The sequence below is a fragment of the Castor canadensis genome, chromosome 14, assembly GCF_047511655.1.
Source record: "Castor canadensis chromosome 14, mCasCan1.hap1v2, whole genome shotgun sequence".
In the NCBI taxonomy this organism is placed as follows: Eukaryota; Metazoa; Chordata; class Mammalia; order Rodentia; family Castoridae; genus Castor; species Castor canadensis.
Genome location: NC_133399.1, coordinates 85725283 through 85745246, shown reverse-complemented (window position 1 = coordinate 85745246; position 19964 = coordinate 85725283).

Genomic DNA, 19964 nt, shown 5'->3' with positions numbered 1-19964 from the left:
ATTTAAAATATGGCACTCCCATTTCTCTTACTGAAGAGGTGTGAAAAGAGAAGGTTTAAATAAGACCAGAGATTCAACATAGGATCCTAAATGTTCAAGTTTTAACTGTAAATTGTTTGTTCTACCAAGATATAACAAAACTACAAACTGAATTTTAAAAGGCAATTATAGACACCTATACTGAGATGGCAGAGATGTTATAATTGTCTGACCATGATTTTTAATGTAGATCTCATAAAAATATTTCAATGTTTATGAACACACACTTGAAATATTAAAAAATAGTAAGGCTCATCAAAAAACTGAAAGTATCAGCAAATAATAGAAGCTATGAAGAAGAACCAAATGGAAAACTTAGAAATTAATAAAAGGGAAAGATAAAATGCTCATTGTATGGTCCCAACAGCAAAACAGAGGAGAGAGAAGAAAAACTCAGTCTACTGAAAGATAGAACAACAGCAAATACCAAATTAGAAAGACAGAGAAACCAAGATTGGAAAAAATTGAACAGAATCTAAGCAATCTGAGGGACTATCACAAAAGATGTAACATTTGAGTCATCAAAGTCCTGGAAGGATAGGAGGCAAACAGAAGACTTCAAAAGCAGTTAAAGAAACTATAGTTGAAATTTTTAAAATAAATAAAAAGACACCAAGAATGAATTGGATGGAATTACTCTACCTTGTTTGTTTATTTACTTCTTCATTCACTTATTTATTTTGGCAGTACTGGGGTTTGAACATAGGGCCTTGCCCTTGTCCAGCAGGCACTCTACCCCTTGAGCCATGCAGTCAGAACTTTTTGTTTTTAGTTATTTTTCAGGGAGAGTCTGGTATTTTTGCCTAGGATAAAGATCTCATCCTCTTTTCTATGTGATCTCATGTAGCTGGGATCATAGGTACACACCACCATACTGGGTTATTTATTGAGATGTTATCTCAATCAGTATATAGTTAAAATAATCTTTTCTGTGTGCTACATAGTATAGGGATAGACAGACAAGAAACAGACTAAGAGATAGACACAAATGCATATGCTCAACTGATATGTCCCAAAGATATGAAATGAATTCATTGGAGGAATGATGGCCTTTTAAACAAATGGTACTAGAGGATATTCATTGGCAAAGGGAGAAAAAAGAAAAAAGTATCTTAATACCATATGAAAATTAAATAAAAATGGATCAAAGATTTAAAAGTAAACACAAAACTAAGGAACATTTAAAAAATGGGAGAAATATTTGAGATTCAAGGTGAGGCAAAAAATAAATTACTGTATTTGACACCAAAAGCATAATCCATAAAAAGAAACCAATAAATTGTAACTCATTAAAATTGCACTAGGAAAGCCCTTGTGATGAGGATTGGAACACAAACTGAAGATGAGGAGAAAACCTTTGCTAACTACATATCTGACAAAAGACCTATACATAGACTAAATAAAGGACTCCAGTATTCAACAGTAAAAAACCACAAACAATTCTAAGAAAATCAGAAATAGTTATAATGTTTAACAGTGAGATAGCAAACAGACACCTGAAAAAAACTCAACGTCATTTGTCATTGAAATGTATATTAAAACAATGAGGTACTGCCACACACCAATCTAAATGGCTTACATTAAAAAACTGTATACCTGGCTTAGTGATTCACGCCTGCAATTTTACTACTCAGGAGGTGGAGAAGGAAGGATCCTGGTTCATGGCCAGCTCTGGGAAAAATCATGAAGAGACCCTATCTGAAAAAGAAACTAAAGCAGTAAGGGTTAGGTGGCATAAGTCAAATGGTAGAGTGCTTGCCTAGCAAGTGCAAGTCTCTGAGTTTAAACCTCAGTATTACAAAAATTTTTTTTTAGAAAATGCGACTGCACAAATGATGGCAAGGACACAGAGGAACTGCCTCATTTATACACTGCTGCTGTGAAGGTGATATTCTACAGCCAGTCTGGAAAATAATTTGGCACCTTCTTTAAAAAAAAATTATACTAGTACTTGCAACTCAGCAATTAGTCTCCAGAGGAATGAAAACATATATTTTCTAAAATCCTGTATACTAATGTTCATTGATGTTTTATTCATAGTTATCTAAAACTAGAAACAACACAAACTTCCTTCACTGGGTGAATGTTTAAAAAAGTGTGGACTACTAGTCAACTACAACAGGAAAGGAATTATTTATACATAAGATACCCTGAATCAGTCTTCAGAGAGTTATGTGAAGGAATAATGATGAAAGCTTCCAGATTATCTGATTTTGTTCATAGAACATTCTTATAATGACAATGTTATAGCAATGGAGAACTGATTACTAGTTGCCAGGGGTTCTGAGTGCAGCTGGAGGAGGGATGGGGAAGTAGATGCAGGCCTCGCAGGCCAGCACAAGGCAGAAAACTTATCCTTTCTAACATTTTGGCTAAATCATAGGCATTAGGTATACCTGAAAGAGACTGTAAGTGGAAACTAGATAACTTGAAAGGCTTACATACAATCATTTTCTGGTGGAATACTGCCATAGAAGTATATAGCTTTCAGAGGCAGCAGTGATTACAGAGTTAAGTTTCTGGCAAAAATGTGGCACTGGCACATTTGAAGGCAATAGCAAAAGAGGATGCCATTCATTCAAGAGTAAAATCAATGTAGCTAGAGGTTGGTGACAGTAATTTCATTCGTCTGCTAATACGGTTATTCTGGGGCTTCGGAGTGTTGGAGCAATAGCTTTTGACTTAGATCTCCAGTCCTTCTAACAATTTTGTGAGCAACTTATGGTCTGCTGAAGCAGGTCTCAGTCTTTTTAAGATAGCAAGAGAAAAAATTGTACATATCACTTTCCTACTGTGCATGCAAAATGGACTGTACAATTGTCCCTTGGTATCTAGGGAAAGAGAGTGGTTACAAGGCCTCCATGATACCAAATACACAGATATTCAAATTCTATATATAAAACAGCATAGTGTGGAATTGTACAAGTGTACAATATAGACCAAGCTCCTAGGAAACTAAAAACTTGAAATTTTTGCCACCTACTTTGCTTAAATTGAATTGGATATTTCATCATGCTCTGAAAAAAAAAAAAAATCAGTGCAAGCCAGCATAAAATCTACTTGGCATCCCACTTACTATATTTTTTCTTGGACCCTTTAAAATGGTATAAGGAAATTTCACCAAGCTAACAAAATATCTAAATCTGACCACATAAATTTGTCAATTAAAAATCTATATCACACTGTTTCTCTTATAACTTTATTCCTCATCCTGTATATTTATATGGAGCCATTCATTTTTTTTCCCTTTATTGTTGTGCTGTGTGGGGATACACTGTGGCATTTACAGTGGTTCTTGCAATGTGTCAAATTATTCCCCTTCTCCCAATTCACAGACTAGTTACAACAGGTAACATTATTATGTTTACTTACATGTGTACACTTTTTTGCACTGTATTCACCCTTCTCCCCCTCAGACTGGTGCCAGGCAGGACCTGTTCAACATTCCTGTTCTCTGATTTTGCAAAAGAGAAAAGATAAAAAGAAAAACATGACATTTTTGTTTGTTTGAGATAAAGGTAAATATATAGGGAGTTTCCTTGTGGTGTTACACCCCCAAATGGTTTATCTTTTATAATTATCTATATTCTCCTTTAGTCACTTTCTTGTGGTGATTTCAGCTGGTTTAAGTTATATGGAGTCATTCATTATCACATACTTTTTCTCTCTTTTACATTCACAAACCTACCAAAGACATAACCCTTTCAAGCCTAAGACATATGGGTTTATATAGAAAGATCCACAAAATATGTGCAAAGCATTCCCAAACTGTTACTTTTCTATGCCCTTGTTTAAATACCAAAAGCTTTCATGCTCTTGCACAGTTATGGAATGCCTATGTTATACAGCAGAGAAATCAATTTCTGAAGTGGATGTAGTATGCTATATTAGAGAAAAGATTATATCTGAGAAAAGATCTCAAAAGCACTCACTTCATTTAAACTTGCAGAATTTTTATTTAAAAGAAAGACAGAAATATGAACTGCTATCTTGGCACACATGAAGTACAAATTAGTATCTGTTACTTTTCACCAACTGCCTGAGGCTGCACAGTATCCTGGAAAGAAAACACAAAAAGTATCAAAGAAAATATTTTCATTGTGCTTTTCCCTCTCTTGAGACTATTAGCTATTAAGTAAACCTTTTTGTTTTAAATTCTCTATCATGTAAAATCATGATAATATATGCTCTGCTAATCTTCTACAGATTTAAAATAAATCAGTGCTTATTATATAGTTGGCACTGTTCTAAGGGCTTTACATGCATAGTAGAATGAAATTATTCAGATACCATTTTTCACTTCTACCATTCCCACCTACCTTTCTCCTTTCCCCACCCACATCTCAAATTCAGAGAGCAAAAGGGACATGAGGTTCTATACTTACTGCCTTGAGGATAGAGTTCTTAGCATAGTAAAACAAAGAATTTGATGAACTTTTTGTTGTTTCAAAACAGACTTTTGAAACTCAAGATGGAATTCATGTCATCAGGAAAAACTTTTTTGAGTTTTAACATGTGTATTAGCTAAAGCCAAGGTTTCCAAACTCAGTAATAAACAGAGAATGCATAGTAAGATCTGGGTTTTTCTCCCCTAGTGCCTATCATATGTAAGGTTCTATGTTTTGGGAAGAGTAAGAAAACTGGAGAGGGAAGATGGACACAGTGAGGGTCTCTGTAATGGGACCACATATGCCAATGGAACCAGTGTCCAGATTAACCTTGGAAGACTGGAGTAAGTAGAATCACACCATGGTCCCTCAGTCCTTGGATCAAAAGTGACATACACTGCTTCTCCTCACAGACTAGTGGCCAGTCCAGTCACATCAACTCATCCAACTACCAGTGGGTGAAGAGACATCATTCACCTATGTACATAGAGATTAGATCTGGGAAAACACTGAAAGTCTTTGAGACATTGGATTACCATTATATAAAGAAGGGTATATTTGAATGAATATATGAATATTCTTTATCTTTTAAATATTTCTAGTAGTTGTACAACCACGTATTCCAGTGCACCTGATCAGCTAATTAGAAATCCTTATGATTTTGATTATATTATGTGGTTGGCATTATGGAAATGTCATCTTCCTCTTCTAAGGTGGTTTTGAAATGTGTCTATCCCTTTCTAGACATTCCTCCCCTAACAGGTGGCATCTAAACCTTTTTTCTGTTAATATGGAGCTGCCATCATGACTCATTTCTAATTAGAATGTTGAAGAGGTGTTGCTGAGATACTCTAATCCAATTCTTAATCAGAAATAGAGGTATAGTTTCCATGTGGTTCTCTTCCTCAGGACACAAGCTTTGGAATCATGAGTAAACATATCAGAAATCTTGTTCTATAGCCACCATGCCAGAAAGACCATGTGACTAAGCCACAGAGAAATATAGAGAGAGATGCTATGAATGTGGCTGGCTTTAAAAAGAGGCTACTTTAGTTTTCTGTCAATGAACCACATTGACTTCAAGTTTTCCAGTTATGGTTGAAACATCATTGAGCCATCCTGTGCTTAGCCTGAATTCTTGACCCATAGAATCTGAGCAGAATAAATGTTCCTCTATCTGTTGGGGCAATTTGTCATATTTCTACAGTATTGGATACCACACTATTGTATTTATCTGGATGTATCAGTATCTCTGAGAAAAGGATTAAGTGCAGAAGCATATGCTTCTTTTGTCTTCCCTAGACAGCTGATAGAGTGGTGGATTTCAAGAAGAGCTGAAAGCAGGAAGCTTTCTTCCTTGAATTGCTAAAGATATCAGAAAATTATTTAGAAAGACAATCTATTGTTTTAGAAAGTCTCTCTTGAAGAATTTCAAACCCTTTCCTTTAAAAATATAGTCTTTACACCTGCACACCCATGTTTATTGCAGCACTATTCACAATAGCCAAGTTATGGAAATAGCCAAGATGACCCACTATTGATTAATGGATCAAGAAAATGTGGTATCTATACACAATAGAATTTTATGCAGCCATGAAGAAGAACAAAATGTTATCATTCGCTGGTAAATGGATGGAATTGGAGAACATCATTCTGAGTGAGGTTAGTCTGGCCCAAAAGACCAAAAATCATATGTTCTCCCTCATATGTGGACATTAGATCAAGGGCAAACATAACAAGGGGATTGGACTTTGAGCACATGATAAAAGCGAGAGCATACAAGGGAGGTGTGAGGATAGGTAAGACACCTAAAAAATTAGCTAGCATTTGTTGCCCTCAACACAGAGAAACTAAAGCAGATACCTTAAAAGCAACTGAGGCCAATAGGAGAAGGGGACTAGGAACTAGAGAAAAGGTTAGCTCAAAAAGAATTAACCTAGAAGGTAACACACATGCACAGGAAATTAATGTGAGTCAACTCCCTGTATAGCTATCCTTATCTCAACTATCAAAAACCCTTGTTCCTTCCTATTACTGCTTATACTCTGTCTTCGACAAAACTAGAGATAAGGGCAAAATAGTTTCTGCTAGGTATCGAGGGGGTGGGGGGAGAGGGAGGGGGCGGTTTGGGTGGTAAGGGAGGGGATGGGGGCAGGGGGGAGAAATGACCCAAGCATTGTATGCACATATGAATAATAAAACAATAAAAATTTTAAAAAATGTGAGTGTTAGGGGAAGTGGACAAGGCAACAGGCAAAAACATAGCAATTCATGTTTAGAATTTTTAATGTATATTTTATAGCTCTCTTAGTGGTTATTCCATACTACTGTCATTATTTTGGTTGTTTAAATGATGAAGCTGTGTCCTTTTCATCCTTAAAGACCCTGTTTTCAGAGGTATCCAATATAAAGTATCAAATGAATGATGAATATTTTCATTAGGTGTCACTAGTTCTCTGAAGCAAACATACTGCCTTTTTAAATTCTAATACAAAATAATTAAGTTACATAGGCATTTATTTTCAGGTTACTAAGATAATAAGTTTTAAAGATTTCAGAAAAACCTATTCTCACTGAATGTAAGCTAAGACATGGTCTTGATCTGTGGCTAGTTTTACCAAAAGTGACTGAAAATTCATTTCATTTCATGACTTGTAGAAATACAAGGTTTTGATATAGTTCTTCCTTACTATCTTCAAATGAGACTATTTTCTATGACATAATATTCATGTAGTGCTAACTTAAAGGAAAAATTATTATGTTTTGCTGGTGTTAAAATATTAGTGCATTTAGAGTCTTTGTAATACCATATGTAGAAAAGCAAAATACATGCTATATTTATACTTTTAAAAGTTAAGTTATGCATAAAGTTTCAATTGACAAAAAGACTAAATCTATTAAAAAAAATTCCAAATTAAGCTAAACTATATTTAGAAATATCCTTGTTCTGTAACTACTAAAAAAATCCTAAATATATTACATGGAAGAGTAGATTTTTCCTGATTCTATCAAGGAACACTTTAATATTTTCACAGTAACTGAGAAAACTTTTTTTTTGAGACAGGATTGCTCTATGTAGCCCAGCTAGCCTTGACATCCTTCTTTCTCTATCTACAGAGTGCTGGGATCACAGGATACCCTGCCTGCCCCTTTAGAAAACACTGAAACATTTAAACCAGATTCAGCCTTTAGACTGTACTAGTTATACAATAATATTATAATATCATCACCTTTGCTATACATGCAGTTATTATTATTCTTATTTCATATTATTTAGCAATGTTAATGTGAAAATGTAAAGGATTAAGGAATATATGAATTTAGATCTACAAATCTGTTGAATTTTGATATCCTGACTGCATTCTTCACCTGCACCTTCCAATACAATGCTTATGCACAGGGTCAGAGATCTGGAAAGGTGCAGTGAGTAAAATAGAAAATAAAAGCTGAAGAGTAAGAAAAAAATGAAAGAAAATTTATCTTCTTTATTCATGGTAACTATAACTACTAACTGTCTACACAAACATCCCAAGTTTCAATTATGGTATATCATGGTCTCCTCACCTATGTGTGTCCCTTGCAATGAACAAGCTACTTTTATTCCCAAATTGATGTAGAAATCATACAGCTCAGTCATGTAAAAAGTCTAAGTAATTTGATCTACAGTGTCTAATTGTTTTCCGTAAGAAGTTTGTGACAAGAACATACTAGATGCTTTGGACTAGTTCTTTCTTTGTATATACTCATTTAAAAATCAGAATCAGTTTCTTGAACTGTAAGTCACAGACTGGACCACAGCTGCAGTTCCATGCCCAAAAGATTCCCATTCCCTTCTTTAACCTGGGTCCCTTCATTACTCAAGTTTAAGACATGCTTGTGGATGCTCCTGGAGAGACTTTCCCACATAGTCAAAATCATGCCTTTGATGTTTGGCATGTCTCTCCCACACTCTTTTTCTTACGGATCATTTTAAAGATATTAATAAAATTTGCTTTAGAGAAAGTCTTCTCTCTCTGGGACCATTTTGTTTTCTGATTCCAATTCAATTTGTTTTTGCAAATGTTTATTTAAGTATTTATTTATATGCTCATATAAATGTTATTAAATGTATAAGCTGATAATTTGTATAACACATTTACTCATCTGTTTTTCTTATATGAAACAAAATATAATATAAAATTTAATTTAAAAGGCACTAAACATCAGTGACTAGTTTTATTCTCATGTTATAAATAGATACAAGTTGCAAAACCACAATATACTACTGATTGTATATTGCTCTATGTGATTGCACTTCATACTCAGTGCTGGGTGCTTTGGAGCTCTCAAAGGTTAGTGAAACACAGCTACAGGGAACTAATCAAGGAATGAGATGTGAAAAGATAAATATATTGCCTTGTCTATAATATAGTAACTAGATAAATATAAATTATGAGGTATTATGAAACATGAAAACTTTAAAAAGTGTGCAAAAATATTGCACAAAAACTTTAGCAGTGATTCTCAATGATATAAGGTGAATTTATGATTTTATTCCTATGCTTATTTATTTTCTGAGTATTAAAATGAAGTTATATTTTCTTTATAATCTAGCTTGAAGTGAAAAAAATTTCAGGCAAAAATATGGCATAAGATATCAATAAGTTGAGAAAGAATGGGCTGGCTATCCAAAAAAGGGAAACAACTCTAAGAAAGTACAGTGTTGGTAAAAGAGAAGAGCTATTCTGAGGTAATGGGTAGTGCAGTCCCAATTTATCAAAACCCAGATAGTAGTGGAAAATCCTACAGGGATTTTTGTGGCATGCTTTCAAAATTAAGGGGAGGATACGGCTATGATCTGGAAGGAAACTTTGTAAATATTTAGGTAGGTAAAATAATCAGAATAGTGTTTCAGGAAGACTACTGTATTCATGGTGATTACTTTAAAATATAATGGAAAATGTGGGGAGAGAAGAATTGGTCAAACAATGTACAGTTGTTTGCGCCTTACTTTTTAGAATAAAGAAATTGACCAATGAATCAAGCCAGCTTTGCTGAGGTTAAAGAAGAAAAATCATACAAGGAAGTCTGTATTTCCTGAACAAAGAACTGTATTTCTCTGTTGATCTTAAAGAAATAATCTTATTTATAATGGAGTTAGTTTCTACCTAGTAGATTTTCCTTATCTGAAGCACAAACTGTTTCTGAGAACTCATAAAACTTACATATTAACATTTTAATTGAAAGGTATTTTTGTGGCTGGCCCTTTGCATTACTAGTGACTTGGCGACAGAAATATGGTTCTTAGCCCACAGAAGTGTTGTGTAGGATGAGTGTTTTTACTGAAAATACATTGACCAATTCATCAAAGGAATGAGCAAAGAATGAAAGAGAATTTGGAGAAAATATCTAAATAGGAAACTAGTTTTGCATTTACTTCTTGACAAGTTTGTAGTTGTGTTTTAGTACTTATGACTCTTCAGTCTATCAACTGACTACTTACTAATTTAAAATCACTAATATTTGAATTAACCAACATTTTAAAAAGAAGATTTCCAAGAGTTTAGAAAGCTTTAATTGGTGAATAAAATTTTAGCATTCTCCTTGTAAAATTCAGTTTTTTTTTTCTTTACCAAACTTCAGTGACAGAAACCAGCTCTGTGCTTCCAAATTTCTGGAATAGTTGCAGAAGTGTTAATATAAATTCTAACTTGCTAGTTTTGTCTAGTATGATTTTCTTGGTAGAAATTTTTGATACTTGCTGCTTTTGAACCCATTTACAGGAGACATGTAGTTTTTTATTTTTATGAGAAAATGCACTGAAGCCTGTTTAAGGGCTTTTTTTTTTTTTAAGTATCAAAGAACAAATAAAATCCCAAACCCAGTGACATCTGTTTCCCTTCAAGTCTCTCTGACTTTCCATGTCCATTCCTCAGTTATTACTAACAACTGATTATAAAGTTCTCTCTACAGAAGAATAGAAATAAAATAAATTTGAGAATATGCTAGCTCTGAACCTATAAGATACACACTTTGGATTGGCAAGTTCTCAGCTCTTTACAAACCTAAGACTCAGGTTAATTTGCTATTTGAATCTGGTTTGCGTTTATCTTCTTTCATCAAGTTGTTTCCATGCTTTGACGGTAGAAACGTTTGGAAGATATGTGGATGACACTGAAGATAGCATTGTGGCCCCATTGGTTTGTATAATACTTGGGGCTTAGTCAGCATTAGAAAAGAATATTGTAAAATCTTCACAGTCTTGTCACTGACTTATTTAAGATCCTGGAAAAACTACTTAAATTCATGTCAAATTTCATCAGCAAAATGAGATAAAGTAGATGTGTCTACTCACTGGAATTTTCTGAACCTTGACACACAATAATGTTGGTAATTCACTTTAGAAATTGGTAGAGAGAAGCATGAATTAATACTGGAGTCTTCTCTCCTGAGAAACAGTATTGTAATAAAATGATAAGAACATTTCCACAACTTATTGACATTACATTTGAAATTAAAATTTCCAGATATTCATTAATTTTTTCTTATCCATACCAAATTATTCCACTAAATGTACATTGATATTAGTTGGTATAGTCAGTCCAACTTTTCAAGTATTGGTATACTCAGAATTAATATTAAATACTCATCTATTGATGGTTTATAATTATGCCTGCATTTAAGTGTTACAGAAACAAAGGTGGAGATATTGTGAATACTTAATAAAAGGATACCAATGAAAGAAAATATGTTGAATACCTGAGGAAAGGGGTTGAAATATAACCTGTGCTTACATTCCACCTGCAGTTCTATAGTATGGTATCAGAGCCTGGGGATTTGTTTTGAGTGCCTACTATATACCAAGCATAGGACTAAATATTTTACATTTAGTTGCTCATTTAATTTTCATAAACAACCTATGGCATGTGTATCATTTCCTTCATTTTTCTAAATGTAGAACTTGAGTTTCAGTATGATGAATGGATGTCTGCAATCACAGATGTAGTTATAGGCAGAAGTGGAACTCAAAGTTCTTTTTGTGACTCGAAAATTCACATCCAGTTGACAGGCCACTTTCGGTTTCTAAGAGCTAAAATTGGCTATCTAAATTCAGAAGAATGAAAGTAAATTAGTGGATTTTGTTTGAAGTGTTCACAGTGTGGGTCCATTGATAATAATAAGTGCACGAGGTGGAGGAGAAAAATGACCCTATGACCTTCTACCACTTGTGTTCCTCTCTTGGTTATGTTACAAGATAAAGGGATTTCTCAGATGTTAGGATTACCAATCAGTGCAAAATAAAATAGAAAGATAATCTAGGTGACTCTAACTGAATCATGTGAGTCTTTTAAAATTGTCTTCAGACTGTTGCAGAAGAGTAAGTCAGAGATAGTCTAAGTCCAAGAAGAATTCTGTGTGAGTGAAGATAACCACCAGTGGGGTAAGACCTGAGAGTGGCCTCTGTTTGCTACAAGTGGTCCCTGGCCGAGGGCTGGCAAGAAAATAGTTTTACAACTGCAAGGACCTAGTAATGTGAATGGGTTTGGAAGCAGATTCTTTTCCAGAACTTCCAGAGAAGTGTCTAACCTAGACACCATCATGAATTAAACATTGTGAGACTTTGTGTCAACTAATACATGAATATTATTTTATGCTGCTAAATTTCTATAATTTAGAAATACAGCAATAGTTTACTATTATATTGAATAAATGGTCAAACGAACCTTGTATATAGTTGCATATGCTAATAATGCTTCTGACAGTCCTTAATCATGAACTTGGATAATTGGATCAGTTTGTTATTATTCTTAATTACCAGTACATTTCTTCACCTGGAAGTCTTATTCTCCTTTACTCAAGCAGGTTGACTATGTTAAATCAGAATAATGATGTGATCCTGTTAGCTTTTAGGTTTTTAAAATGTTTTTTCTATTTAAAGAGGATAGAATTTGGTCTAAAACATATTCACAAATAGTAGTAATGTGCCTTTTACAAAATGGCTGTGTTTGTGAAAGAAACAAGTTATTAAAGAAAAAGTGTCTTGTGTACCAAGGATTATAAATGCTTTGAATCTACTGGAATATCTGGCAACTTTGCCATAAAGTCTTGCTTTCATTAAAATGCTTTGGGCTGAACCTTTCTTTGATAATTTAAAATTCCTTTCCACTCTCCCTCCTCTTTCCTGCCTCTAACCCCCATACTTAAAACATCACTGGTATTTTGGCAAATCAGGAAAACATAAAAACAAACTCCTTGCTTACATTTTCTTAAGCATCTGTCTAATCATCAGACAAGGAAAACATGTTGGCAGCACGCTTTCTTTGTACTGCTATTATGCACGTATTTGATTCTACCCTTCCTCCTCAAGAGCTGTTTATAATGCAAGTAGCACTAACTCGTCTCATTATCCCTTTCCAGGAGCTACGTCCCATGAAAAACCTAATTGTTGAAATGCTCTAGGCAAGTAAACAATAACATTTGTAGCATTGGTGTCTCTTTATTTCTCCAACATTTCTTTAGTCACTTCCTCCATCACTTTTGTGTTTTTTCGTCTCTTCTTGTTTTGGTTACTAGTGCTATGTAACAAACCATTCTAAACTTGGTATTGAATGCAATACCAATTGAATGCAACAATTGTGTCACATTCACTGATTCTGTGAGTCAAGAATTCGGATAGGGCATAGCAGGGATGACTTATGTCTGCCTCATAATGTCTGGGGCCTCAACTGAGGGCAACTCAAATATCTGAGGGTTGAAATCATCTTCAGGCTTCTTCATTCAAATTTCTGATATCCAAGTTGGTATGACTTAGAGGCTAGATTCAGCTGGGACTATTTACTGTAGCACCTACTCATCACCTACAAATGAGGTTTAGGATACTCACAGCATAACGGCTGGGTCCTGTGAGGAACACACCAAGGGAGAATGTCCAAAGAGTAAGTATTTCAAATGATCAGACCATAAAAGCAGTATGGTATGTATTTAAACCATACTGTATTTTAAAAAATTACACAACAGTACTCTACTATAGTGTACTGGTTGAAACAACCACAGATCACCTCAGATTTATGGGAAGTGGACATGGACTAACTTTCTTGATGGGAGAGTACCAAGGCACATTTTAGAAAAGTATTTTGAATGGGATATGCTTTGTTATCATCTGTAGAAAACACAGTATGCCACTATTTGCCCTTTGGCCACAGCAATTTATGTAACACTTATTATTTACATATAAGTAAAAGCACTCTATCCTGTTATCCCCAAATCTCATTCTATTTTGACCTTAATTTCAGGCTCAAGGTCCAGAATCTTGCCATCTAAATTGACTGACATAGAAAGAACACCTTGAGTAGAGTTCCTCAAGTATGATTTCTCTCAATCTGACTTGTCAGTATATTTGTTTTCAACAAAGAAGTTATTTGTTTTCAACATATAAAGCATAGATATGTCAATATATAAAACATATATTAGTCAAACAAACATAATCATTCCTATTCAAAAATAGAATCACCAGAACATGTTACTGGTTCCTTGATTAAGATGCAGACCTACAACCCAAGAGATGTTATCTGTGACTCTTAGAATCATCTTGGGATCTTTGTTCTACTCCCTACTCAGTCTTCATTATTAAAAGCAATTCCTGGGTCTACAGCTGAGCAGATGGGTATTTTTTTGTTTGTTTATTTTTGTTTTTAATCCTGTATCTTGCCTGAAAGATAAAGGTCTCCTTTCATTTGGTACTGTCTGTTTCTTCTAGACCCAACTGATAGAACATATTTAAAAACTGTGTGGGTTTCTTTTATTTTGATTTATTAACCTAATCATTAGATAAAACCTACACTCACAAATCTCTTGGCGGTAAGTCTAGTTCTACTTTAGCCCCCTTTGGGAACTTCTGTGGAATAATATTCTGAAAAACTTTAGAAGTCCTAACTTTTTTCTTAGAAGAACACCTGGAAGACTTTTGGAAAGGTTTTTGTCTCTCTGAATGAGTCTACTGGACAGAAGTATAATCTTTCTGGGCTTCATAATAGGTGTTGTATTCACACTTAAAGTTTCCTCTTGACTCTAAGACCATGTTTTTCTGCTTGCACTCTGAGTTGATATTTGAACCAAGGACCCTTTCTTGTCTAAACTCTATAGTTGTTATTAAAAATGAATAGCTTGTTTAGTTAACCTCTTCTCTTATTTTCTACATAGGCAGCTAGAACAAGCCATATGCTTCAAAAAACCTCCTTTCCTAGATTACTGACTTGGTTAGTACTTTTCTTACTTTCCACATTATTGCTGGTAACTGTTTTGTCAAGCTTTCTAAACATTTATATGCCAGCTTAATTTCTTCTAGCTTCTATCAACAACTATTTCAGTCTTTCTCAAACCTTCACTGACTATCTTTCAGAGGGCTATATCATTTTTATATGGATGCTTTAACAAATCATCACAGGTTGAGTAGTTTAAAATAATAGAAATGCATGCTTTCATAGTTCTGGAAGACAAGTCCAGAATCAGTTTCATTGAGCAAAATCAAAGTGTTCCCTCCAAAAACCCTAGTGAAGAATACATTCTTTGCCTCTTCCAGTTTCTGGGATGCAGTCCCAGTCTCTGCCTGTGTTTTCACAGTGTCTGTTTGCCATGGTGCATCAAATCTCCCTCTGTCTTTCTCTTGTAAGAACATTGTGCTGGCATTTAAGGTCCACTTGGATAATTCAGAATAATCTCATCACAAAATGCCTAATTAAATCATCAGTAAAGAACCTTAAATAAGGTAATATTCACAAGTTCCAGGGATGAAGCTGTGGATATCTTTCGAGGGGCAATTCTTTCAGAGTCCTACAAAGGTTTTTGGACATTTACCTGACAGTAGTCTTAAAAACTTGTTTTGTCATTATTTCATCTCTTGGTATGCAATTCTATTTACCATTACTGCATAAACTTTGCTCAAAAAAAGAGAAGTAATTTATTTTTCTCACAGATGCTGTGATTCAAGAATTCAGACAGAATACAGAAAGATGTCTGGTTTCAATGATATGCTGGGGTTGATTTGAACAACAGGGATTTGGTGTCATGCAGAGGCTTTTTCCTGCATATGTCTGGCACCTGGGCTGGGGTGACTTAGTGACTGGGCTCAGCAGGGAATGTCAATCAGAGTATCCACATATGGCTTCTTCATGTTGCCTAGGATTCTCACAGCATGGAAATAGAGTTATGAAAAGAAGGATCCTGAACAAGCATTTGGGGACCTCCAACCCCACTGGTCTTGGTTGGACCAGTCACATCCCACCCAGATGTAAGAAGATGGGATTTTTGATGAGGCAATTGCAAAGCACATACTCACTGCAGAATGTCAGACAGGCAATATTACTTTGGCCATCTTTGAAAATGTACCTGCCACAACCCTTTTTCTCATTTTTCAATTATGTTTATAATAGATGCTGCATTTAGGATTTTATATATATACAAAAATATATATTTGGGGATATATAAATATATATATATTTGTCTGCATACACACACATACATATATACTTCTGTTTCTAAGTCTTTAGCTTAAGTCTAGCATTTCTTATGCACAATAAACAAGTGGTCACCCCCATTGTGATAGTAAATCTAAAAACCAGTGTGAGTCGCAGTTTCTGAGAAAGCAACTTCAGTCTGCATTTAAATAGTCCAAAATGTATCTCTCTTTACATTCAATTGTCAGGTAGTTAAAAGAGTGAAGTCTAAAGCCAAATGCTCTGTGTTCCATTCCCAGCTATCTCATTTATTAGCTCTACAATTTGGGCAATTTGCTTCAGCATTCCATGCCTGAGTTTACTTATTTACAAAATGGAGACAACATTACTTACCTCATATAGTATAATAATGCAGTAAATTAATAATGGATTAAATTAATGAAGCACAGAAAACAGAATAAGAAATAGAAAAGGTCAATAAGTATTTTATATAACAACTTTATTTTCAATTCATCTTTCCTATTAAATGGCTAAGAACACACATACAGGTATTTCCCAAACTTCATACATGAAACCTTAAATCACTGTCCTTGTGAAATAAAAGAGTAAGGAAAAGTTTGGTACTGTCGTGAATGTTTGAGGGATGAGGGTCCATAAAAGCATTATTTGACACAAAATTTAAAAATCACTGAAGAAAGAGAAACATTGTTGTCATACCTGAATCACATCCTTCTTTTTCTGCCTTGAGAATTTTCTAAAAGTTTGGGTTTTAGAAGCTACAAATAGCTTCTCAAGATGCCTGGAAGAATTTTCCTTCCATCATTTCTTTCTTGGAATCAAGTTCTTTTCTTTGATACCAATTAGTAGGATATTATCAGCTGTGTGTTTTTCAAGTATGATATTTAAAGAGGATTCGAATAGTGTGTTCTCTAGCGTTTTTGCTTGTGTCTATAGAAAATATGTTGATAGTTTTGAGTAGAGAGAAGAGGGGATCTGTCATAAATGACAATTGTTTACTTGGATTACTGTTTTTAGGGCAAATTTGAGTCTACTACTTTTAGACACTTGATCATCTGAAGAAAACTTACATCCATTTTGAAAATGAAGACTAAATATGATATGAGAATACCATTATATTAATAGAACAGAAGGAAAAGTACAGTGTGGGAAATATTGGAAATGGTGAGAGAATTTCCAAATGCAAGGATTGACTCCTAAATAATTAGATTGCATTTTCCCCTTCTAGGAAGTTGGCCTCAAACTTTTTTGGGTGGAGTTTTGGAACTGTCAATCCAGGGCTAAATAATTTTGTGTTTTCTCATGACCTTTGGCCACAGCAAACTGGGTTTACTTCAGCTCCAACACTTCCAAAATGGAATATTAATTTCATCTAGGTTTTATAATTCTCCCTTCCTTAACTCTTCTCTGCCACTGACTTTAATATGTGAGCATTTTGCTGTTTGGAAGTTTTCCAATTTTTCTACGGGGACCAATGGGTCACCTTGTCACCTGATAAAGATATGGCTGCCACTCTCAAACTGAAATAGTTGAGAGATTTGTAGCCAGAGGCAACTCTGAAACTTATTATTATTATTATTATCTTCTAATGGTGGATGACAGGAGTTCTGCAGCAGAAAGGAGTCTGGGCACCTTTATTTCCCTGAAATGGCTTTCTCAGTGGGCGACTTCCCAGGCAGTCACCTGTGTGTGTTCTTGATTTGTAGAATATCTTTCTATAAACATCTTGGCTTTTTTTCCTTTTGTTGACATGTATGAGCACTGTTATAGCCATAATTTTATTTGGTGGTATGTGACCATTGAAATGGTCTTTGTGTATTTTTCAGTCAAAACTGTGTGGAAGGGTGGGTGCGGGGAGAGGGGAGGGGGAAGAAATGACCCAAACAATGTATGCACATGTGAATAAATGAATAAAAAAAAGACTGTGTGGGGCTGAGACTGAACATTGTTTTCTGTGATTTATAATGGCATGGGAGGAAGATTAGATCTCTCACATAATTATTCAGGATTTGGCAGATTCTTGAGCTGGATTTTAAGTGATTAGAAGAAAAAAAAGCCCCTTCTGAGTAAAAATACTGCTTCATTATCCTGATTTTAGAATACGTTTGCACTCAGGGCAGCTAAAATATGTATGTGAATATAACATTGCAATCACTACTTATGAGACATTAAAAACTCCTACTTATTTCTCTTAAGCTTTTAAAGAAAAATGTTCCAAAGAAGATCTGACTTGCTACTTGGCACAAAACCTTAAACCTAATCCTATAACTTACCTCTCCCAGTATGCTCTTTCACTACTTAAAATAAATCTGTGGCTATTTTCTGCTTCTAAATATACCTTCTTTGGGAGGGCTATAAAAATTGTGCATTTTGACAATATTCTTCCTATCACTTCATGCAGCACTCATTCCCTTGGTATCTGCTTTGAATTTTTACCAAAATCCTAGAGGTATGCATGACTAGTACCTGCACCCAACTGATGAAAAATCTTAGACTCAGAAAGGTATTATAACTAACATAATCCAAATCTCTAAATGGAAACCATTATAATAAATTTGTTAGGATTTTGAAGAAAATTAAGTCCCTAATGTACTGCACATATGAGGTGAAAAGTTGCCTAGATTGGGTACGGGTCCATTCATGTAAAATGCAAGAATTGTTTAACTTCTTACATATTAAGCTTTGAAAAGCCAACAAAATCCTGGTTGTAGTTTTAACTCAAAGTTACTTTCAGTATGAAATAGCCTGTTACTCTCTATGTAGTGATCGCATGATACCAATAGTTCAGAGTCTTTTATTATGCAATATTTTGCATGTAGTATCATTTTCTATTTCCAAGATGAAAAGTTTAGTAGACAAAATATTTTTCCTCTAAAATTTGCTGTGAATATTGTGATTGAGTCACTTCTTTTTTTGCCCATTCTAAATGGACCTCTATTCGGACTCTACCAGACAAAAAGCATTGAATATATAATATAGAGTATAAAGAAAACCTTGGCTCTTTGAAAATTCCGCTTTTTGAAGTGGTGAGGTTTCCTCAACTATTGGGTGTTCAGAGACTGAACAGACTAGGGTGTAGGGAAATGGTAGATCATTTTTCTAACATTCTTGAGGCCTTGAGTTTGATCCCTAGCACTATAAAAAACAAACTAAACAGAATGAGAGATTGAATGGGAGCATCTAATTTAGGGACAAACCTGAAAAATAGAATATCTTGAGAATGGCTTTGCTTTCTGAAGTCTGCAGAGACCTGTACAATGGTCCGTATCAGTCTCATGTTATCGATCTGACTCTTGAAAGCCAAGAGAGGTGCAGGGGATGCCTAGGCTGAATCTCTGCTGTCTTAAGCCTCAGAAAGTTATACTTCTTTCAGTTGTTTATGAAGAACAGACAATTTCCTACCTACTAATAATAAGCCATAGGACTGAAAACAAACAAAAACATAATTTCTCAATTAAACAATTTAGTAGATTATTTTCAAAAGAAGTTAATCATCTTGGAAGTTTGACCTATTTGCTTGGAATATCAAGGGCAAAAATAGTTTGAAGCCTATATCAAAACAATTAAAAGTTAAAAATCATTAGAGAATCATTAAGAAGGCAAACTTATGACTAGTAGGAATTTTAGAAGAAAAATGAAAGAAATAGCAAAGAGACAATAAATATACAAATGACATCTTATTAGAAATCTATTGCTGTGTGACCAATTATCCCCAAACTAAGAGGCTTAACACACTATATTTTATATCTCATAGTTTCTATGGGTCAAGAATATGGGATCTGACTCCAGGTCTTTTTTGAGACTGCAATCAAACTGTTGGCCAACACTATAGCCTCTCAATTTGACCACTGCTGAAGCATTACCTTTCAAGTTAATTCATGTGGTGCCTAGCAGTAGGCTTCAATTCCTTACCACATGGGCTTCTCCGCAGAACAGCTCACAGCATGGCTTTCCATGTGATCTAAGAGAGAAAGAACGAAAACATGTAAAGTGTGGTCAAGACAGAAGCCAAAATCTCTAACCCAACCTTAGCAGTGATACATAATCACTTCTGTTGTACAATGCACCAGACCAAACTTGGTATCAC